Source organism: Mus musculus, chromosome 12 (genome assembly GCF_000001635.26).
Source record: "Mus musculus strain C57BL/6J chromosome 12, GRCm38.p6 C57BL/6J".
In the NCBI taxonomy this organism is placed as follows: Eukaryota; Metazoa; Chordata; class Mammalia; order Rodentia; family Muridae; genus Mus; species Mus musculus.
The window spans coordinates 18,209,761-18,234,165 of NC_000078.6; the positions used below are offsets into that span (position 1 = coordinate 18,209,761).

Below are 24,405 nucleotides of genomic sequence, written 5' to 3' on the forward strand. Positions count from 1 at the left end.
TTTGCTCCGGTTGGGGCTTGTTTCTCCATCTTTAGACCTGTCAAGAGTTCAGGCTCCTGACAATTGTCATCTTGAGCAATTGACACTGAGAATAGACCCAAAGTCCAGACCCATCACCCTGGCCAGGAGCCTTTCCCAGCACCAAAATCACCTGGCATTGCTACCTGTGGGCCGGGAACCTGCCTTACAGGGTAGCCCTATGGTGGACACAGGGTTTGTCTCCGTAGGTAATGTCCTCCTCTTTGTGGAAATTTTATATAAATTCAGTGTCTGAAGCAAAAGACATAAAGATTTAAAGAGAGTTTCAGGTGAAAGACAAGTAGTCTCTAGAGAGACCAGGTTCTGTCTGGTCAGAACCAACTACCCAAGCCTGATCCTCTGGTTCCAGAGCTAGGGCTGGCTCCAAAATTCCACTCAGCACCTCTCAGGCTTTAGGCACCAGATGGGAGGCCTTTGTGAAGTGAGACTAACTAAACACATGCAGAACTAAAATCCCTCCTCTGGAAAGGCAAAATGGTATAGTTCCCCCTAAGGGCTCAACAACAAATGGAAACAAGATTTGTCGAAGTTCATTCTGTAAAGCCAATGAGTTTATTGAGCTTCCATAGAGAACATAAGGGGGAGGTGTTTGCAGTAGTGTGGGTGCTCCTCACCCAAAAGGCTGCACATAGAAAGCCTTTATCCTGCAGGGACCAGTTCTTCTCCATAGCCATATGGATGACGGAGCCCCGCCCCTAGTCTTCCCAGATGTCCTGGCCATCTTGGAGGGTGTTTTTTTAAGTCAGGATGGGGCAGTCTTCCTAGAACCCACAGATGTGCTGCCTGGGATACAGGAGATAAAGAACCTACAGGGACCAACCACACCCTAACTCTCTCATCTGTGTTTGCAGTTATATAATCTACTGGTGCACAGACATAGCCAACAAGTTTGGATTTTAGTTGCTGCCAGATGTAGTCAAGATAACTGGCCAAGATCAGTGGTTATGGGGGTAAAGAGAGGCTGGGCAGCACTTTCTTCACTGGGGCCAGTTGGATACTAACTAGGATGGATTTTGTTGAACCTGGAAAGGTGCTGGCATGGAAGAGGTGCACAGTGAGGGTTAACTGTGGCAGGGAGCTTTGGTAGGAGGTCAGCAGTAAAGACAGTCAGTCCATTCAAAAGACACTGTGCTCAGGGGCCAGAGCCATGCCACAATGGTGGCTCTTGTCAGGAGTTCAGACTCCACTGTGGAAAAGGACATTGGGGGTCTGCTGTAATATGAAACTATAGCCTGTGGGGATGTGGTCTCTGAAGGGGTAGAACAAAGTCTTGAGGAATGCTGCTTGGGAGTGGGCCCCCTCACTCTAATAGAGACTCCAAGCAATTCCACACTCAGTCCTCCAATGAGCCACTTCTGATGTCCCCTAGGGCAGATCTCTTAGAGACAGTTGCTCAGCTCAGAGTGGCTGAGCAATGCAGCCAGAGCTGGCAGGGTGTGCTGGTTTCTTCTCTGCTATCTGTGACCAAATATCTTCAAAAAGCAACTCATGGGAGAAAGGGTTTCTATGGCAGATGGTTTAAAAGGATGCAGTCTATCATGGCATCAGGAAGCACAGAGAGATGAATACTGGGACTCAGCTGGCTTTCTCCTGTTTATGCTCTCTGGAATGCTACCTGGGGGAATACTGCTGCCCATATTCAAGGTGAGTGACTCTTGCCATTTGAATTAACCTGACAGACACACACCCTGAGGCATATCTCTATGGTGATTCTAGATCAGTGGGTCTCGACCTGTGGGTCTCAACCTCTTTGGTGTGTGTGGGGGGATCACATATCAGATATTTACATCTGATTTGTAACAGTAGAAACATAAAGTTTTGAAGTAGCAACAAATAACTTTGTGGTTCGGGGTCAGCAAAGCACAAGGAACCAAGAACTTCCTAACACAAGGGTTGCATTGTTAGGAAGGCTGAGAATCGCTACTCTAGATTCTTTCAAATTAACAACTAATATTAAGCAACCACAGAGGGTCAATCACAAGTCTCTTCCAATGGAACTCCATCCATACCTGGCCCACTGAGTCTCACTGCGCTGATTCTTATAATTTGGGTAGAAGAAAAGTTGCCACCAATTTGTCTCCCCAGTGGGCACAGACTAACAACAGGGACATAAATGCCTTTCCTGACCTCCAGCAATCACTGTGAGCATGGCTTGTCAGGGGCCTTGGAGTGAGGAAGGCCAACATTAGGCACTTGGCAAGGAGATGACGGCCCCTTCAGGTCTTGGGGCTGAGCAGAAATCAATGTCAGAGGACCAAAGGAGGAAGAAAATTCTATCGTGCTCAGGGCTGCATGGAAAAGGAATGGAGGTCAGAAAGCCACAGTCCAGAGATGCAATTATACTGCACAAGTACTTAGAACTGACGGTTCCCTATGTTTGTCTCCAGCCTTGAAAGGCAACTCTGTTAACAACAGTGTTCATGTTCAAGGTGTGGTTGATCCATTATTCCTGCACTAGCTGTCAGAGTGTGGTGGCTAAGGCCAGGACTATACAAGGCTTCCATTCAGAGTTTCAGCTGATACCTTCTAGTGGAGATCTCCCAGGCCCAGAAAGACAGACATGCCAGATAGTCCTGAGGTAGCCTCCAAGTTCAAATGGAACCCTTGCTCAGGTCACTGTGGGACCTGGAGGAGAGATGCCCAGTCTGACCTGGAATGTTCATACAGGTTGCCTGAAGCTGGTAAGGGGAGTTATGGAGCTTAGGCTGCAAGCAGGGCCATCTGGGGAAGAACAAGATGCATAAGATAGAAGCAAAATGATCAGTGGGAGGGGAGGGGAAGGAAAGGGGAGGGAAGGGAAAGGGAAGGAGAAGGGAGGGAAAGGGGGGAAGGGGAGGGAAGGGGAGGGAAGGGAAAAGGAAGGGGAAGGGAGGGAAAGGGGAGGGGAGGGAAAGGGGAGGGGAGGGAAAGGGGAGGGGAAGGGGAGAGGAGGGGATGAGAGGACAGACGACTGTCTGGGCCTTGCTGGTATTTGTTAACAAGCTATGAGATGAGCCAGGGTGCAGGTCAGTTAGAGGTCAGAGGGAAGAAGGAAGGAGACTAGATTGACATCATAGCTTTCTCCCTCAGCCATACAGACAGGACTGGCAAATACTCACTAGAGCATTCTTTGTCATAAGAACTGAACATAAATCCTGAGAGATGCAGTCAAGCAATTTTGGGATATGGAATGCAGTATGCAGAATGTGTGATACACAGACATAGTTACATATAGTCACAAGACTAAGATATATCTAAATAGCCACATGAAAAAGCTTGGCATACTTCTGTATATAAGAATAAGGCACCAGGCCGTGGTGGAGCATGGCTTAAACCCTATGTCAAATAAATAAATAAATAAATAAATAAATAAATAGATAGATAGATAGATAGATAGATAGATAGATAGATAGATAGATAGATAAATAAATAAATAAATAAATAAATAAAGGAGAGAGATGAGAGGCAACCTCCTTAGGGGTCCCCAAGTGCTCCAACCTCAAGCTACGGGTGACTTCTAAGGTCTGGTAATAAAATAGGTTCCTGAGTTGGTCTCTATCAACTTATTGCCCACTCATTATGAGGAGGGAGTCTACCCGCCAGTGTCCGTAGCCCTATAGAGAGGGCCAGGTAGCAACAGCCCACAAGAACACTGCCAGGTGCCACCTGAAAACACACAGAGAGAAAGCTGCCCTGGCCATAGCCCACATTCTGGGCCAGCTGAGCTACTACGTTCCTGAGCGACAGGAATGCTGGGAGAGCAAACACTAAGAGTTTAAGGGTAACCTTGGGAGGAGGTTCACTGTCTGAATGCACACCGGTGGGGACCTGTGGGGAATGTGACTGCTTCCTGAGAAGTCTTGGGCTGCTGACAGTCACTAAGAGCTCTTCAACAGTAACAGACAAGATTTAAAACAATAGAAAACAGGCTGGAGAGATGGCTCAGTGATTCTGAGCACTGGCTGCTCTTGCAGACAACCCCATTTGGTTCCCAGCACTCACACAGCATCTCACAACTGTCAGTTTCTCCAGTGACTCCCTCTTCTGTCTTTCAGAGGTACTGCACTCATGTGGCACACCTACATACATGCGGACCAATGCTTATACACATAAAATTAAACAACCCCTTTAAAAAAAAAGCAGAAGCCAGGCACGGTGGCATATAACTTTAATCCCAGCACACAAAGATACAGCCTGATCTACAGCCTGAATCTACATAGCGAGTTCTAGGACAGCCAATGTTACATTATAGAGAGACCTGGTCTGCGTTGAGAAAGAGAGAGACAGAGACAGAGACAGAGACAGAGATAGAGAAGGGAGGGACAGGGTAGAGGAGAGAGGGAGGGAGCACTGGGCTGAAGTAAAGAAATGACCCACTCATCCCATTTCCCACCATGCCAACTGCTGGTCTCCAACACAGACTGGACAGCAAGTAACAGAGGGAGAATCAGTCCCAATAGTTTCTCAAGACACACTGAGATAGGTGCTCAGTGCTCTCACCTTCTGTCTGTCTGTCTGTCTGTCTGTCTGTCTGTCTGTCTCTGTCTGTCTCTGTCTCTGTCTCTGTCTCTCACACACACACACACACACACACACACACACACACACACACATACACACAAGCCCATCTCACTGCCTCCTCTGCCCACTCACCTACTCCAGAGTTGTTAGTGAGGTGGGCCTGCCTGTCTGAGAGGTGGGATCAGTAGAGGAAGCACAACAATTGACTGTCTATGGGTTTTGTATGATAAAAGAGAAACATTTGTTCTCAGAAAGGATGGCATTGCTAAGAGTACCGGGGTGGAATGGGCTCCCATCCTGGCAGAGACTATGAGGAAGTCACCTCCCTCAGGGTGGGGAGAGGGCCCTCAGGGAGCTCACCTGGGACTGCAGTTGTCCCTCTGCTGTGTGCTCTGAGGCCAGTTTGGAACCTAGGAGAGTCTAACCCACAGTTCACCTGCTTTAAAAGGTCTCTGATTTGTATGGGATATCTTTTCTTACAGCAAAATATAGACCTAATATATCAATGTAAGTTAAACCTTCTCTTTACCAAGGGAGGGACTTAGAAGGGCCACGCTGTTCCTGCACTTCTACTCCATCCCAGACACCCTTGCCCCATTTTGGTCCTCAGAGCCAGACCTTTAATGAGTCCTATGTAGAAGGGTCTGTAGCAGTGACATTACAGAAGACTATCCTATGGGACAATTGTTTCCTCTTTCAGTTTCCTCATGAGCTTTAAATAGACAGGCAGTCACAGTGAGACTCTCCCTGCTATCAAGACTGTGCTGTCCCCAGTCCCCAGAAGACAGCCTGGTGAGTCACACAGAACCATGAAGATGTGCCCTTGGCCAGCGTCTCTAAGCCTCCTCCTGGTCCCTGTAGTTTAGGGTTTCATCAGTACCAAGAGCGTGTCTTAATGAATAGACTCCCCATAGCAGTTCATCAATTAGTTTAAAATTGCACCTGACCCACCCCACAAACACCTTGTGAGCTTGGGCTGAGGCCACTTCTCCAGAAAGAGCATTGGCTGCCCTTCCACGTCTGTCTTCTCTGCTGGCCAACAGCTTGTCAAAGGGTAGAGGGAAACAGCATCTAAAGTTAGGAAAAAGAAATGCCTTTCATGTCATCTACCTGCATTCTTTCCATATATTTGTTTTCATAGCAACCAACCAAATGTTTTAAAACAGAAACCAGAATTGATGTGAATCAATTTCATCACCTGTCTTCCACAGCGCAATTGGCGCCTCCATATCAAGTCCTGAGTGTCCTGTCCTTCCTCCTTTGGGGGCTTCTGTTGGACACGTTTCTGTCTTTTGAGCTACTCACTTGCAGCTGAGAAAGAACCTTTATTCCATAGTAACAAGATCCAGAAGTGGGTAATCCAAGAGAGCAACATGTCCTTATTGTCATCATCAGAAAAGATCCAGGCCCCCTTCCACCACACAAAGTGGCACAGACCTAGGAAATTCCCAGCTCCTGCTTTCCCCACAAAGCGAGCTCAGTGACATTTTACAAGTGAGGAGGCTGGAGAGGAGGTGCTGTCAGTCTAGACTAGACTGATGAATAGGCTTTCTCAGTACACCCACGGCAGCATGTGTGGACACTGACATGTGGGGATGCTTCTTGACTTTGCTCCAGAAGACAAAAGCCCCACAGAGCCTCACCCAAGAGCCTGAATTCAACTAAGTATTAACTAACTCTCTTACTTACTCACAGATACAGCTGAGTCATGGGCAGAACAGACATGCTCATGGGAATTCAGAAGGGAATACTGTTAGCAGTGAGATGGGTCCTATCCTTCCTGAGGGAGCTGGTTACAATATTCAGGCAAGGCAACCTCTGAAGAACAAACATGTCATGCTTATGCAGCAAGGAGAGACCTGGCCCTGATAGAGCCAAAGAGGATGTTTGGAGTCGGAGAGGGACAGAGAAGATAATAAAGAGACATGTAGATGGGTATGAACAGCAACACCAGCAGCAGATACATCTGTAAGGAACTGAAATATCTTCCAGCAGTTAATACATCTTCCAGCAGCAGATACATCTTCCAGCAGTTAATACATCTTCCAGCAGCCAGAGATTTCAGAAAGAGGTGAGGGCAAAGAACAAGAACCCGTGCCTATGGTTCGTGAGTTACAGGCATCCTTGTGGCTTTTGAGGCTGCAGGTGACTCTCGGAAACCTTGTGTCACCAACCTGGGTGGAGATGGAAGTTGTTGGGTAGAAATTTAGAAGTCCTCATTTGCAATAGAAGTGTCTGCCTAGGCTCGAGAGCCGGATACTGTTGTCCTGCGGCCGTGCCGCTTCCAGTCTCCAGACCATGTCTCACTTAGTCGAGCCGCCGCCGCCCTTGCACAACAACAACAACAACTGTGAGGAAGGGGAGCAGCCCCTGCCGCCGCCCGCTGGCCTCAACAGTTCCTGGGTGGAGCTACCCATGAACAGCAGCAATGGCAATGAGAATGGAAATGGGAAGAATGGGGGGCTGGAGCACGTTCCTTCCTCATCTTCCATCCGCAATGGAGACATGGAGAAGATCCTCCTGGATGCACAGCATGAGTCGGGACAGAGCAGCTCAAGAGGCAGTTCACACTGTGACAGCCCTTCACCACAAGAAGATGGGCAGATCATGTTTGATGTTGAGATGCATACCAGCAGGGACCACAGCTCTCAGTCAGAAGAAGAAGTTGTAGAAGGAGAAAAGGAAGTTGAGGCTTTGAAGAAAAGTGCAGACTGGGTATCAGACTGGTCCAGTAGACCCGAAAACATCCCACCCAAAGAGTTCCATTTCAGACACCCTAAACGTGCTGCGTCTCTAAGCATGAGGAAGAGTGGAGCCATGAAGAAAGGGGGCATTTTCTCTGCAGAGTTCCTAAAAGTTTTCATCCCATCTCTCTTCCTTTCTCATGTGCTGGCCTTGGGGCTCGGCATCTATATTGGAAAACGACTGAGCACACCTTCTGCCAGCACCTACTGAGGGAGAGGAAAAGCCCCTGGAAATTCGTGTGGCCTGTGAAGTGGTGTATTGTAGTTTGAATTTGAGACCTATTGTAAGCATGATCCCTACCTACAACCCTATTTTTACATACCCAATTCCAGTAACTCTCAAATCCAGTATTTTACTCAAACTCTGTTGGGGCATTTTACTAACCTTGTTCCCTTTTTGGCCTGTAAGACACTTTAGAGATTCCTAACAGAGTTTACTGTTGTTTAGAAATTTGCAAGGGCTTTTATTCAGCAATGCCACCAGCAGATTATAATCTTGTCAACAGTTCATTGTCTCCTCTTAGTACCACCAGTCACCTGCATCATTCATGCTAGAAGCTGTGTTCTAGCCATGCAGTTACATCTCTTTCTAAATGAGGTCAGGTTTGCAAATAATAACAACAAAAAAGCTTTGTTTAGTCTTTGTTTTGTTTTCCAGGACAAAAACAAGCTTCCCTAAGCTTGAATTTATAGTTATAAAATGAAAACAAAACCAAAAAAAGAAAAAAAAAAAGCAAGACACAAGAAAAAAAATATCCTGGGCAATAAAAATTACTTTAAACCAGAAAAAAAAAAGAAGTGTCTGCCTTCTCACCACCCCTCAGCATCCCAAGAAAGTTCTTCAGGCTCCAGCTTAGCAAGGTTTAAGCAACTGCTACAGATATGAAGAGGTCTATTTTTAAAGCAAAAATCTCCCTTGTCGTTATAAAAATAAATCATATTCAGGCTGGGGATGAAGTGAAGTTGGTCGAGGGCTTGCCTAACTTTCATGACACCCTGGGGGGGGTCCTCAGTGCTACATAAAACTAGGCATGGTTGCACACATCTATAGTCCCAGAACTCAGAGGTAGAGGCAGGAGAATCATAAATTTAAGGTCATCGTCTATATAGCAAGTGTGAAGTTTGGGTTCAGTTTGGGCTATATACACCCTATCCTGGAAACAAACAAACAAACAAATAAATCATACTTGTAAAAATTCAAATAAGCTGGCCAGTGGTGGCCCACGCCTTTAATCCCAGCACTTGGGAGGCAGAGACAAGTGGATTTCTGAGTTTGAGGCCAGCCTGGTCTTCAGAGTAAGTTCCAGGACAGCCAGGGCTATACTCTAGACTGTTTGATGGATTTGACATTGTACTGTAAACTCAACACTTGAAAGACTGAAGCTAAAGGACTTCTGCGTGTTCAAGGCCAGCCTGGCTATGCAACAAGTTTCTGTACATACAAGACTATACAGCACAATGGGATCACAAACAGGACCAAACAAAACGCAAAGGTCAAGTTATTTCCTCACCCTATCTTGCAGTCCCCTGCATGTGAAACAAGTAGTTTTCAGAAGGTTTCTTGGAGCTTCACTGGCCAATCTGCCTACGCTTATCAGCAAGCCCAGCTCTCAGTGAGAGACTCTGTCTAAAACTTCATGGGGAAGTGACATGATTATATTTTAGTTAAATTTTAAAAAATGACATGGACAGCACCCTGAGGAAAGACACTTGAATACTTCTTGCCTCCATTTGTGTGAGCACACAGGTACACTCACATCCAAACCCACCCATGCACACACAGAAACAGACAGACACACACACACAAACACACACACACAAATACATATGCACTCACAGAAACACACCCACATCCAAACCCACCCATGCACACAGAAACAGACACACACAAACTCATGTACACACAGAAACAAACACGCATATGCACATGCATGCACACACAGAAACAGACAGACACTCACCCGAACACACACATGCACACACAGAAACAGACATGCAGACACACCCAAACACACACATGCACACACAGAAACAGACATGCAGATACACCCAAACACACACATCCACACACAGAAACAGACACAAACACACACATCCACAAACATATTCACACACACATCCATACATCCACACACACACACACAGAATTTCTTTTCTTTTATGGTTGCTCTAGAGAATAAATAAGATGCTCATATAAAGTGCAGACCACAGTGCAGGACATATAGTGAGCTAGGAACATGCTATTAGGATACTAGTCCGGCTGTAGTCCTGCCAATCAAATAAGGATACATGCTGGTGGTGGATGAGGTTAAAGTCCAGATAAGTGAAACACAGATGGCATCGTTCTCCTGGAAGTGTGAGAGGAAGGCACCAGAGCATGGAAAGGCAGAAGTTGAAATTGGGAAGCATGTTTGAGTAGTTGAGAGTAGCGCCCCTTGTGTGTGTTTCTATGGAATGAAGAAAGGCTGTAGTGAGATACATGTCGACAGTCTCTGGCACAAGGGCTGGCGGTCCAGAGCCCCAGACTATGGACTTGAACCCCAAACTCTGTCAGGTGTCAGGGTTAGTCATGGCATGGAAGGGCACTCTCCTCCTAACCCATCTTCCTGCCTTCTAAGCATGGGCCTTGACCTAGGGCTTGGCCACTCCCAGCATGCAATGCCCCAACTCCTCAGCTGGGATGGGAGGCAGGTAGAGGCTTATTGCAGGGGCTGTGCTGGGAGGGCAGTTTTCCCAGAGCAAGGAGTGAATTAGGGCTGAGTTGGCGCCAGGTCCTTCAGATACAGACATTGCTGGCTGGCTGGCCACCCTGTCAGGGTGAGCTTGAGCCCAAGGCTCCCTTGGGTACTGTGTCTCTGCTCTAGGGCCTACCTCATGATAGCAGCATCTCACAGGAGGCCACAGAGGCACCAGCAATGCCAGGAGAAGGGCATGGTCATAATAAGGCCAAGGCACAGTGGCTTCTAGGCACTGACAGGAAGAAGAGCCTCATCAACAGGACAAGGCAAGACCTGTGGGGTGACACTAGCTGGAGCAATCACAGACTGAGCAGAGCCACCTCTGCCCCTTGAGGTACCATAGCTAAGGAAACATCTCATGGCAGGATAAGGACACTGAGAGGAGGGAGCTGGGGAAGGCATGGTCTGGAGGGCAGTGACATGCCACCTCTGAAGGAAGAGCCTCCATCAGTGTTGATGGATCTGCCCAAGAGCAGGCCCATTGTAACATGCTGGAGGCACAGGACAGGTCAGAGCTTCATCATAGCAAAGCTCAGAGAGTTGATGAAACTGATTTCTACTGAGGAAACTTGTACCAGAGGAGATGTATGCGTTGCCTGATGTCCCTGAGCAGCTGCCAGTGGCTGGCAGCCTGGCACCTAGAATGAGGTTTTTAGTTTGTTTATTTGTATGTGTGTATTTTTGAGCTAGAGCCTCACATGGCCCAGGCTGGCCTCAAACTTTCCCTGTACCCTAGAACTTGGAACTTCTGTTCTTCTGCCTCCACATTCCAAGAGCTAAGAGTATGTGCTACCACACCAGTTTATACAGTGATGGATGGGGCTCGAACACTGGGCCTCCCATATTCTAGGCAAACATTCTACCAATTCAGCTAAATCTGTAGCCCAGGACTGTGAGTTTTGATCCTTGGTGCAGAGTCCTTCCCTCTTTACCATGGCACTCTTACTCTTAGGACCTAGGTGGGTCAACGGTCAGCCTTACTAAGCAGGGGCGTGGCTATATGCTTCCTGTGGCACTCAAGGTACCCTGATAAGCAGGATCCACACTCCCATGGGAGTAGAACAGACAATAATGCAATAATAGAAAGAAAAATGGGGTTCTGAGCCAAGTGCTGCCACCTTCTAGTTATCTGATCCCAGCCTAGGCTTCCTTAATTTGTATTATGAGGCATGGCTTAGATGCAGTGAGGCTCATTAGTTCCAGCAGAAGACATGGTACTAGTGGGCCAGTGGAAGTCAGGGTCAACCAGGTATGGTGGTATGTCCCTAGAATCCCAGCACTTAAGAGGGGGAAGCAGTCAGATTCTGAGTAAAAGGTCATCCTGGACTAAACAGGAATTTCAGGTATAGTCTGGGCTACATGAAACTCTGTTCCAACAATAGCAACAATAACAAGAAGCCATGGTTAGATGGGAATCTGGGTCAGATGCAGTCATGGATCCTCTCTGCAGAGTGAGTCCAGCCCAGAGAACCCAGCTTGGGAATGGACACTTTGTCAAGCCTTTCTGACCCTGCAGTACTACCTGACACCAACATTTATAAGTTGGATGCACTCATTCTGGCCACAAGCTACATCTCCCACCTCATCCGGACCCTGGGCCATGAGTGGCCTGGCCCCGCCTGGCCTCCCTTCCTGCATGGATTCTGTTACTTGCACCTGCTGAAGGTAGGTCACAGGCCTAGGGACTCTGTCAGGAACCTTGGGAGGAGAATGGGAATTGGGGCCATTTTCTTCTGATTCTCTCAGAAGGAGGACCGAGGCTGGCTCTTGGGGTGGAGTGGGGACTGGGAGCGGCTGCATTGGGAATGTGCTTGCTGCGGGAGGAGGAAAAGACTGAGATTCTTAGTGTCAGGAAAAAGAGGAGCAGGTTCCTGGTCTGAGGCCCAGAACCCAAGAGAGTCATCTGTCTCCTAACAGCTTCACCTTGATGTGTATCACCTGCCTTACTTGTCTACAAGTAAGGACTACAGTTATGGCAGAGGTCTGCTCTCTGGGAGAGCAACAGCTAAGCCCAGTAGTGCAGAAGTCATCAGATTGGAAGGCCATCAGTCAGGGTAGGAGAGCTTCCAGCACACAACATGCCAAACTCTTACCTGGTTTTCTGGAACCTCAGCTTGAGAATGTGCAAGATAGAACAAAATGAATGAAAAGGGGATAATGAACAATAATCGTGAATGAGAGGAAAGTTCACAAGAGTCATTCAGTAGCAAAACAGCCATTGTGCTTGGCCACTAAGGACAAGCTAGAGGCTGAGCTGAGCACTTTAGAGTGTTCTTACCTCTTGACTGCAAGAGCCAAAGGAAGATTACTCATGAGGAGATGGGAGGTTGGGGAGGACAAGTGGCTGGATGCAGTTTGAGCCTGGGCCTCTCAGCTCCTCTGCCCTCTGTAAGTGCCTCCCTCACAAGGACCTGTGTAAAGAGTATGCTGTGAGCCAGGTGGACCATACAGGAAACCAAGGCAGAGGGATGGCTCTAGCAATTTAGCAAGACTGTCTTAAAATGAAAAAAAAAAAGCCAGGTGGCAGAGGCAGGCAGATCTCTGTGAGTTCAAGGCCAGCCCTGTCTACAAAGGGAGTTACCAAATAGCCAGGGATGCAAAAAGAGAAAACAACAAAGCAAACAAACAAACAAACAAACAAGCAAAAATAAGCAAACACAAAGGACTGAGCTGTATCAGAAAGGGAGGGCAACCTTGCCTTCTAAAGGAATAACTTTTTTTTTCAAAGGCAAGATGTCACATATTCCAAGCTGGCCTCAAACTCATATGTAGCCTATGATGACCTTGACCCTCTGGTCCTCCCTCCTTCACCTTCCAGAACTCAGGCCTGCCTGCCACACTTGATTAACCCTGTGCTGGGGATTGGACCCAGGGCTTCGTGCATTCTGGTCAGCACCTACCAGTCCAGCAGCATCTCTAGCCCTCAACCTGATTTTTGTGATGGATACTTTTTATTGTCTCTTTCTCTTACACATTGTTCTTTTGAAAAAAAATATATTTTCCCCTAGAGAATATAGATGAAATGCAAACCTCTGAGACTAAATAGGATATGTCTAAAATGCTAAAGGTAGCCCTGGGCAGAGGGCCATGTGTAAGAGAGCAAAGTCCTTATCTGTACAATGGGGATTAATGTAACCTCTCCCTTTCCCTGCCCCTCTCCCTCTCCCTCTCTATCTCCCTCTCCATCTCTGTCTCTATCCATCTTTCTTCCCTCCCTCCCTCCCTATCTCCCTCCCTCCCTCCGTTTCTTCCTTTCTTTCTATTTGAGACAGGGTTTCTCTGTGTGGTTTCTCTGTGTGCCCTGGCTGTCCTGGAACTAGATTTGTAGGCCAGGCTGGTCTCAAACTCAAGGATATTTGCCTGCCTCTGCCTGCTGAGTGTTGGGATTAAAGGTGTGTCACCACCACTACCTGGCTATTCTTGCATTTTCTAAGACCACCCTTGCTCCTGGTGGAAAGATCTTGATCTCCTGACAGGGTGTGAGCTGAAGAGCCCCATCATCGCCCTCCTCCATCTCTCACACTCCCTCACCCAGTGCATCTGTCTACCCTCCCCCCACCCCCTGCCAAAAAAGTTGTGCTCCTCTTAAAGCCTTCTCTGCCTATAGTAGGCTCTTCCTATGCCTCTGTCAGACAGTTGGAAGATTATTGAAGATTGTGATATTTGGATACATGTCAAGCAGAGGATGCCAGGGAAGGCCAGACTTAAGGTCTTAGTGGTTCTGGTCTACACAGGACCACAATAGGTGTGTTAATCATCTCCCATGTTCTGTCTTTTTCAGAAGTTGCCCATGCAATCTTGCCTCTATGCAGGAGGCTTGGGATGCTCTGGCCTCGATTCCACAACAGCCATCACTACCAGCCAAAGACTTAGGGACACAGAGATGGCATCTCAAGTCTCTGTAGCTGCATACAGTCTCCTCACCTCTCCAGACTCTGCAGCTCTTAGTAAAAAATGACCACCATGATCATCCTATTCTCTGGTGACTCCACTTAAGGACCTGGATTTTCTGCCTGTTCCACCTGTCTTCCCCTTGACTCCCAGCCTTTGGATTTGTCTCAGGCTCAAGTTTCAAGTTCAGGCTTGGCTTCCAGCAGGCAGTAGAAGCAGTAGCCCCGGATGCTCATGGGCATACCAGGGTGCCCGAAGGGCTTTTGGTAGCAGTAAGTATGAACACATCTGGGGTCAGGTCACAAAGCCAGAGAGGAAGCTAAAGAATGGAGTGTGATTTTTTTTTTGAAATTTCACTATGAGAGGTTTATCCAACATAAAGAGTTTAGAGTCCTTCTCTCTGGAATATGGTCTCTCCAGTGGGCCTTTGTTGCCACCTTCCTGCACCAGGGCCCTGCAGCCCTGGTTGGATGTTGGTTAGTACTAGTGATTGTTTATAAGTTCCATCCCCAGGGCCATGGCTGATACCCAGTCTTCCCAAGTGGGACATTATTGTGTTTCTATTCTGGTGGCCCATCTTAAGTTGTGGTGATAGCATAGCTTGCTGAACCTGGTTGGGTTTGGGAAGCCTGCTACACAGAGCCAATTTGTCTGGTTAGATTGTCCTCTGGAGTTCTGGGTACAGGTGGTCATATAACTCCCTGGGGCACCTATTTTTCCATGGTTTACATAGAGGGGTTATGCCACTCTTCGGTAAGATACTGCAAATTCTGTACATTGGGTTCAGTTCATATTTGGACTGGGTTTACATGGATCTGGTGTTGTTGTAGGTGTAGGTAAGGTCTTCCTCCTTGCCTGGTCGGCTTGGCGTTGGCTTCGAGGTGTCATACATGTTTGACTTCAAGGGTGGCCAGAGGTTCTTAGGCATAGACTAGGAGTGTATATCAGAATTCTACAGTCCAGTAAATGGCCCACAATTTAAAGCATGGCCATTAGGTGATGCTACGTGGCTGCTAAACAGCTGCTAAGCAGGGCTCCAACTGGTTCCTGGCATGGTTCCAGCAGCCAACTACAGCAACAGTTGCGAAACTGTCGTGACACTGTTATGAATCAGGATTAAGGAAAGAGGCAAGAAGTAAGCCTCTGACTTGGAGGTCAGGTTATAGCAACTGGTTTATTCATGATTAGTAACAAGTAGTGAAATGTGATCACATTGGTACACACACACACACACACACACACACACACACACATACACACACAAACACACTTCACTAACCTTAGGTCTGGCCCGATGTTATAGCCTGGCCTGATGGTGGTATGCAAGACACGTCCTTCTGCTTCTTGGATTCAGCTGGAGCAAGGTCTGAGTATGGACTTGTCTTGTTCAGTGGCAGTGGCTGCAGCTACATCTGGGTAGGTGGGCTTGTCTCTCAGCATGCCAGCATCTCAGTGGGGTTCTGCGAGGGAGGTAGTTGCAGTGCCAGACTTGGGTTTTAAGTAACTCTTAGCCAATCATAAGGCATTTACACATTACTTCATTGGATGTTTACCTTGCTTCAATTTTATTATACTCACATACTCTAGGCTTGGTTTTCATGGTTACATTATCATACCCACACCCACTCTAGGCTTAGTTTCCATGGTATCATTTCTTTCCCTTGTTCCTTACACAGACCAACCTAAGTGTCACAGGAAATGTCCAGATAGTTTTCCTATTTTCCTATTACACTGGATTGTTTTGCCACAATTACCCAACTCATCTGTTGAACAAACAGCTCTGTTTTCATGCCTGGTGCCCAACATACTACACAGCTCAGACTGAGCAGACATTTCGTAAGTGTTATCTAAGTGAATGAACTCAACAGGGAGGGCCAAGTTAATAAAATCTTTCTTTTGTGTTAGCCATGGAAAATCTTAGCACATTCATTACAGAAAATAATAAATTAGGGCTGCAACCAAGTAGCCTGGAAATATAAAGATTGCTTATAGCTGTTTTTATTTCCCTCCTCAGTCCATCAAATTAATTATGAGCACATATTTGATGTGGGGGCAGAGGACATGCAGGAATACCACTAACTGAAACACACACTCCATTTTTACTAGACTGCATCTTTATTGCAAGCCAGGTTTTCTTTCCCCCACACTAGGCTTATATCTGTAGCCACTACCTACAGATAGTTATTGAAGTTTTAGTCCATTAAAATGAAATAGAATGTGTAATTTGGTTCTTCAATTGTACTAGCCACATCTCAAGTTCCCCAAGGCCATACCTGTCTGGTGGCTAGGATGCTCCATAGTCCGGACACAGAACATCTTTAGCAGCACTGTCTACACCATTACACAAATGTCCTCAGAAAACCTCACTTCTTAGCTCCCATGATCCTGGTGCTCCTCTGCTGCTTAAGGGATGTGGGTCCCAGGGTCTAGCAAATCACAAGCACAGGAGTGTGTGCTAGGGATCTTTGAAGCACATCCACAAAGAGATGAATCCCCCTTGTGCCTAGATGTGAAGCTGTCCCGAGCAACTACTTCAAATGGACTGAAGGCGACACTTTTTAGGAAACCTGTGCCATTCTATTAATTTAAAATGTAAAGACGGGTTGACAATACCAGAGCTTTTATCTTTGCCCATTCTCAAAACCCTATCCTAGATAGAGGCTTGAAAAGAAAAGACGGGAAAAAATACATATATATACATACATACACACATATGTATCTCATATATATATACATATGTATCATATATAAGAAACGGGAGGCACTGGGGATGCTGAAGGAATATAATTACAATGTGTCGAGGAACTCAGTCCAAGGATACGAGGACTAGACAATAAAAATTAAAATGAGAGGGAAAAAGGGGGTAAGTGAATCTGATATAAAAGGGTGGGGCCTACGATGGGCTCTGAAAAAAAAAACTCTGAGTACAAAACAAAATCAAAGGACAGCATGTTCTCAGCTGGACATTTCTCTCTAAAGTATAATGGTCACACCAAGAAACTCACGGCAGTGACTGCACCGAGTCTAGAAGACATCACTCCCCCTCCATGCCTAACAATTTCACCCAAGGGCTCCGGACAGAACAACTCCATTTCTGCTCTCCTCGCCTCTCCGGGATGTGATCTAAGCAGCGACTAATGCGGTTCTGAACAGCTACTTCCGCCTAGTTGCTTCCGAGGGGGGCTGCGGCAGGAAAGGAGTCACATGATAACTCTTCTTTGGCTTCCATTGAGAACCTGCCCCCATAGCAACAGGGAGTAGGCAGGCCTTTGGAGCCTGAAGGTTGGAGTAAATGGGAGGAGTCTGAACATTTGAGGGGTCCTCATGAACCAGTATTTGCACACCTACTCCCACCCATCCCACAAGTGGTTTTACAGATGCAAACGGAATTCAAATTGCCCCTTTATTGATCTTAAATTACAGACCCATTCTCTTCTCCTTCCCTCCCAGATAGCTGGTGAGGGACAGATCTCCCCTTACCCACCAACTTCAGGCCTCCAAACTTGTCCAGCTTTTGGATTTTTTTTTGGTGCGGTCCCTGAAAGACACGAGCTCTTTAGCCAAGCTACATCTGGATCTCTCCTTAGGGGAATGATGCTTGAGCCTCTCCTTGGGACCGTGATAGGGTCTCTCATAGTGGTAATGCTGGTTCCTCTCAGAGTGACTTCAGTGCATCCTCTCACAATGACTGTGTCTGCTTTCAGAGGGACTATAGTGAGTTCTCTCAGAATGACAGCAGATGAGTCTGAAAGAATGCCTATGTAGCCTGGGCTTAGAAGAAGTATACTGGCTTCACCTAGAACTATGTCATTTCCAGTCAGAGGGAATGGAAAAGGATCTTTCAGAAAAACTACCATGGCTCCTTACTGAATGACTGCCCACTGATGTCTGCGAGACACAGATGGTTCCTTTTTGAGGGACTGAGGCATATCAGAGAATAGAGAGTCTGCTGGCTCCTCCCTGAAAGACTGTATAGACACTTCTTCACAGAGGGACTGTGCTCTCTCCTCTCTAGAGGTCTACAAGGGCTCCTGCATGAGCACCTATGAGGGCTCCTCCCTGAGGGACTACAAGGGCTCCTCAAGTGACTTCTAGGGCTCTTCCCTGAAGGTCTTGGAAGGCTACTCCCTGACAGCCTGTGATAAGCTACTCCCTGAGGGATTCTGAGGACTTCTCCTTGAGGGACTATGGTCTCTCCCCTTAAAGAGACTGTTATGGCTTCTATCAAAGAGACTATGATAAGTTCTTACAGAGGAGCTAAGACTGTTTCTCTGGGAGGGACTGCTATGCCTTCTCCGAGGACTGTGATGCCTCCTCTCAGAGAGACTTCACCAATGAGTACTCTGAGGAAGCCTGTGATGGGTCCTTTCAGATGGCTTATTACATAGGGTTCTTTCCATGAAGTAGCCTTGTTGTTCTTCCTTTTTATGGGTTTCTTTCCCAAGTGATTCAGCAGGGTTCCCTGTAAGAAAGGGTTAGATACAATCCTCTTTTGGCCCTAAAATTTGGCTCCTACTTTAGAACAGTTCTTAGATTGTAGACTGGATACTTTATCACTACAGCTTTTCATTGCTATACTGTAGACATTTTGAACTCTCTTCAAAGGTTCTGGGACTGAGGTAACTTGGTTAAAGTCATGTCTGGCAAAAACCAAGATCTTCTGCAATTGCAAGGGAACTGGGTAGGAGAGAGATTACTTGTTTTGGCTGTTGAGGTTGTCTGCAGCACTCACCTGCTCCCTGCAACTTGTCCTTTTGCTTAGAGGTTGAGCTTCTTGGCTTGTGTCTGACAACTGGTGTCCTGTCTCCTTTGCTATCTCCCATTAAACAATAATTCTTGGCTCTTTGGTTGGGGTGCAAGTTTTTGATTGACCACAAATTGTCTGGCCTCATCGTGTACTCATGTTTCTGTCCTGTAAAAGTAACAGTTCTGTATGCTACTTGGAATGCCTGCCTTAGGCTGTGAAAAAGCAGTTGGATGAATTTGGGCTAGGAGGATTTCTTAGGTTGTCTCTTGGAAGAGCGTGTTTGGGTGTCTTCAATTTTGCTTCTTGACAGACCCCTCAGTGTTCTGGGATGGCTGTCTTTTGTGCTTGTACTGATTTTGTAAAGCCTTGTGCTTTGTGTTTTAGGTCTCTTGGAGATTTTCTTGACTGGATGTTAAGACAGAGGTCTTTCTGAGGCTTGATTTATCTCATTGTAGCCTCCCTCAGCCTTGAAGCAGGCTGATCCAGACTTTGATCTTGCTGCCACTAAGAAGGAGATTACCTAGGGTAGAGCCTTCTGACCTTGATGGCTCTATTTGCTCTTCTCCAAGACTCTCCTTCCTGCTGAAAGGTCCTTGAGACTTCCAGAGACACACCCTGTAGATCTCCTATGGGCTGGCTCCAGGCACCGAGAATGGGCTGGCTGGGGATGAGCCTACTCTCTTTAATAAGCACAGACTCTTAGTAAACTTTAGAGGCTTTGAACAGAAAGGTTTGTCTTGGCCTTGTTCTTTTCTCACCATCTGATCTCTTTCAGCACCAGCCTGCCTTTCGGGGGAACCCAGATCATGTGGCCAGAGGCGGCTACATCCCATCTTTCATCCTGACTGCTTCCGTACTCACTGTCTGATACAGAATCCATACTCTTTGGCTGTTGTCTTTCTGGCCACACTATGGCTGTGCCATTCCTTTTATTGTGTGGACTTGCACAGAAGCAGGAGAAAGGGAAGAACTGGACTGGAAATCTCTTCTAGGACTCTTGGAAGCTGGCGTAGAGTCTGGCTTTCCTTTGTGATGGTGATGCAGCACCCTTCCATGGATCTGCTAGGTTTCTTGCATGATACTCTGAGACTTGAGGTCTTTTCCCAGTTTGAATCTAAATCTGAGATGAAACCAAATCTCACCATGGCCTTCAGGAGTGCTTAAAAGGTGTAGCTGTAGATAAGAAGGTACGGCCCAAAAGCAGACTGTAACTTATGACAGCAATTAAATCCTGGACATTGGCCACATTGTAAGAAGATGGGAAACTTTAGGACAAGACCTGATGCTACAAGCAGAGGGACATTGTGGGGTATTTGACTTCTTAGGAGTTTTCCTGCTATTTTTAGCTGAAGCTCTTTAAGCAGTTGGAGCTGTTCTGAGATATCAGTCTTGGACTGGGAGAGAGAACCTGTCCTGAGGGAATGCTGAAACACAAAAGTCCTAGTCAGTAGATCACATGGTGAAATTTTACTCTGCTCCCAGGAAAAAGAATTTTCCCTAGTGTAAACTATCTCAAGGTTAGACTTTGATTTAATCAAGGAAGTAAACTCGGCCCCAGTACATGAGACAGACACATGTTCAGTGACTTTCTGGAATATATCACTGAACTTTGAACTTGATTTCTTGACTCCCAATCTAGTACCAGAGTATTGCTGGATTATGGAAGATGTTGAGCTGCGTGTCCACATCGATAAAGGCATTCTTTTCTAATTACTGTGACATAAAATATGTCTCTGAATATAGTTTTTAACCACTGAACTCTGAGAAGTGATCCTTGGAACCCTCTCTAGCAAGCTTTGAGAAAATTCCATTAGTTCAGCTGGAACGCCAAATAAATTATGAATAGATTAGTAGATGTCCATAGGAGATCCTTCTGTTAAAAATGGTTGAGAATGAGGCTTCCTTTCCATAGTGGTTCCCAGGACATTCCCCAGCATTAGCATACTGGAGACATATTTCCTAGGTAGTTGCTGCCTACAGACATGACTGTCCCAGACATTCTGCTGTATGTCCAAGAAAGAACGGATAGAACTTCTTAGAGCCCCTAGTCCTGCCTGAAACTCCTCTGATAGTAATCTGAATGAACAAGAATACCACCTCTGGAATTCCTCCATTTTCTCCTTTTCACTTTCTTCCTTAGATAAGGCATTCATGCCCAAGATCTCAGGATATGGGTTTCCCTTTGTGTCCCCTGTCTTATCAGAGCATAGATTTGGAAGGACCAAGGGGGAGAATTGAATATTTTATCATAATTGTGTCTTTATAGGACTTTGAAGACTGCAAAATACCAACACCAAGGTTTTCCATAGCCAAAGCTCTTGAAACTTCGGGTGCCACAGAACCCTGAAGATGCCCTAATTCAGTCGTTTTATCAATGCTTGAAAGAAAGGATTGAAGGGCTGCATATGAAGCTAGATAAGGAATTCTCTGCCTGTAATTTTACTGATGTAATCATTTCTGAGTCTTTATTCTGACACACTGATCCTTGACTCAAAAACCTCAATTTTCATTACTTTAGGAGATTCTATTTTGAGGCCTAGAGATTTTTTAGCCTGAAGCCTTTGCTCATGAGTTAATAAAACTGTAGGTGCCTTAAGGGGAGATGTTTGCTGAAATACTAATTCTGCAGAAATCATTTGAATATCTGCCCTGGGAATTACCTCCATAGGTATTACCAGGTCTTGAATATGTGGTCTTAGATGTAAATTCAACCACTCCTTTATTTTAATGCTCGATCCTGTGGTGAGTCCTATTGGTTCTACAGCCTGAGTACATGGTCCTGATGTCACTTCTGATTTTACAAGCGGAACTGTTGGGGCCGGCCTGCGGCTCTCATGTCCGGGTTTGAGCCTGGGAGGCAACCTGGAGCTGAAAGAGAAGAGTGAACCTAGGCAGGTTGAGAAATAATGGAACCAAGACATGCTAGTCTGTTCAAGGTTCACCAGTTTACTAAGAGAGTATGCTTATAAGGGGGAAGGCCCATCCCCCGCCAGTCCATTCTTGGTGTCTGGAGCAAGCCTGTAGGCTACGTGTAGGACAGGATGTTCCCTGGAATATCTCAGAGGCTTCTCAGCAGGTAGTAGTGTCTTGGAGAGAGCAGTGGCAGGTGACAGAACAAAAGAACCATCTAGGTCGGAAGGCTCCACCCTAGGTAATCTCCTTCTTAGTGGCAGCAAGGTCAAAGTCTGGATCAGCCTGCTTCAGGGCTGAGGGAGGCTACAATTCCTCCATGATTATATAATAAAAATAACCGGACCGAGGAATAAAATTTATTTATGCTCCATTGTCCTGCCTGTGAGTTATGGTGGCTGGCTGCCATGCCTGTCTTAGGATCTCAGATTTTCCCGAACCATCCAATTCCATCTTGGAGGCTAGTTTGTGTTATATTTCACACAAACATGGCTCTGTGGTGTGTTATCAACAACCACGGCCTTTTGGTATGTACCTCTGTCTTAGATCGATATGGCTGTGAAATCTGGTTGCCTGTCATTGACTAACCGGCCCTCATAGCACACCTTATTCCCAATTCAGACAAAGGCCACAATATGTACATAGAATGCTTCTTGATGAAGATTAATAACTGCCACCTGCGCTGTTGGAGGAGTGGCTGTACACCTGCTGCAGTCAGGCTGAACGGCATGGCTCACCTGCTTGAGAAACAAAGGTGGGACAGTGAAAAGCAACAGTATAAAAGCTTTGTTGTGGAAGCCCAGGTACTTTATTCAGTTGCAAATTAGCAACGATCAACTCAGGCTCTGGCCTCCCGGTATGAGGGAGCTGGCTTTGAGAATTAGCAGGAAGGCCAGAGATTCTCTGGAAGTGGAGGCTGTGCTGCAAATTAACTTTGTTAGGTAAATAAGAATATTTAGCTATCTTCAATATGAATCTCTAACACTGGAATTGTTACTAGACCGGTTTTAAGATTGAGTTAGAATAACTGGTCACATGAGGGAAAGAGAAGAATCACTCTAACTCTTTTTATATGACCAAACTTTCTAAGTCAGATTACACAGTCTCTGATGTTCTTACCACCATAATGTTTAAAAGCTTGAAGCGAGGCAGCTTCGCTTGTCCAAAACTGGAAAACTGGCAAGTAAAGGTGGGTAGAAAACATGTACCCAATTCAGCTTTCTTGTTACTACAGTCAGGGCATTGCGCGAACTTACCTGTCAGCTTGTCACACGAATTAGCCATCATGCTTCTGCAGCATTCTGTGGAGAGAACCTATGCTTTTCCCTTTCCTAATAAGGTAGCTGTTCAGGATCAAGCCATATGCCAATAAGTAGATCTTTTAAGATACTATAAGGCATTTATTAAATTCTTTGACATCCAAATTTCAAAATTCTAAAATAAAAGTATGATTTAAATAATGTGCATGGGAATGCACTAAATAACATGCACGGGGATATAATTTCCCCCTTCTTAGTATTTTAAAAAGAAGAGTTTTAAAGTTTCACAATACTTTGTCCTTGAGAATTAATAATTTGTTGACAAAACATCTCAAATACTTGACTGTTATAGTTAGTATTAATGTAACATGGGCAGTGACTAATTGCACTTTCAATTGTTTCTCTTGAAGAGCAGTTGTAACTAAAAAGCTTGAAAAGTTATTAATAGTCACATGTGTATAATTTATTCAGAAATAAGAGCATTTATTTGCAGCAATTTATTAAGTATAGGTCCTCAAGAATTAATACCATTATGTGGAAACAGAATCTGAGGACACCAAGAACAAAAAAATTTTTAAAATTTGACATGCACATTTTCCAAGAATACCAAAATATTACCTTAAACCATAACTGTTTTGAATATATAAAGAATGAGGTTATATATCTAATCCATCTTATATGTAGGACCTATAGACTTCCTGAGATATAAATCCAGCATGGCATTGCCTTAAGATGTATTGTCCAGGCAATCCAGAACAATTTATTAAATGTCCAAAAACAGCCTTCTTAAAAGGACAGCATTTTTTCTTATGAGTTGTATATGCATAAGCTATTGCAAATTTGAGAATTAATAGCATCCGAAGGACGAACAATCATAACCAATTGTGAGCTCTGAGATATAATATTGACTATTAATATACAAATTAAGGTTTGATTGTTCAGCATTTAAAAACACCATCCACACAACTTAATTATCTGTGTTGAAGCAGGGGGAAGCACAAAAGAATAAGCGTGTGATCTAATTCACATCTATTTATTTCCCACAGAGAGGTTATTTTTAAACACAGTAACAGTGATGCATTCATACATGAATTTATAGAAAATACAAAAGCATGCATAAAAACAATTTTTAACTTATCTATTATTATTTAAAATGATGGTATGCAATAGGTCAATTATTAATATTCTGTAATAACCAATTTAATTGCTGTTTTGAACATGGAACAGACAATCAGGTTCTTTTTTTTTTTAATTAGGTATTTAGCTCATTTACATTTCCAATGCTATACCAAAGGTCCCCCATACCCACCCACCCCCACTCCCCTACCCACCCACTCCCCCTTCTTGGCCCTGACATTCCCCTGTACTGGGGCATATAAAGTTTGCGTGTCCAATGGGCCTCTCTTGCCAGTGATGGCCGACTAGGCCATCTTTTGATACATATGCAGCTAGAGTCAAGAGATCCGGGGTACTGGTTAGTTCATAATGTTGTTCCACCTATAGGATTGCAGATCCCTTTAGCTCCTTGGGTACTTTCTTTAGCTCCTTCATTGGGAGCCCAGTGATCCATCCATGTG

At 45.6% G+C, this 24,405-nt stretch overlaps 2 pseudogenes; both read left to right on the forward strand.

Moving 5' to 3' along the window:
• Positions 1-6,786: 6,786 nt before the first annotated feature.
• Bnip3l-ps lies at positions 6,787-8,016 on the forward strand (annotated as a pseudogene).
• Positions 8,017-9,572: 1,556 nt separating this feature from the next.
• On the forward strand, positions 9,573-13,979 carry Gm40879 (annotated as a pseudogene).
• The last annotated feature ends 10,426 nt before the right edge of the window (positions 13,980-24,405 follow it).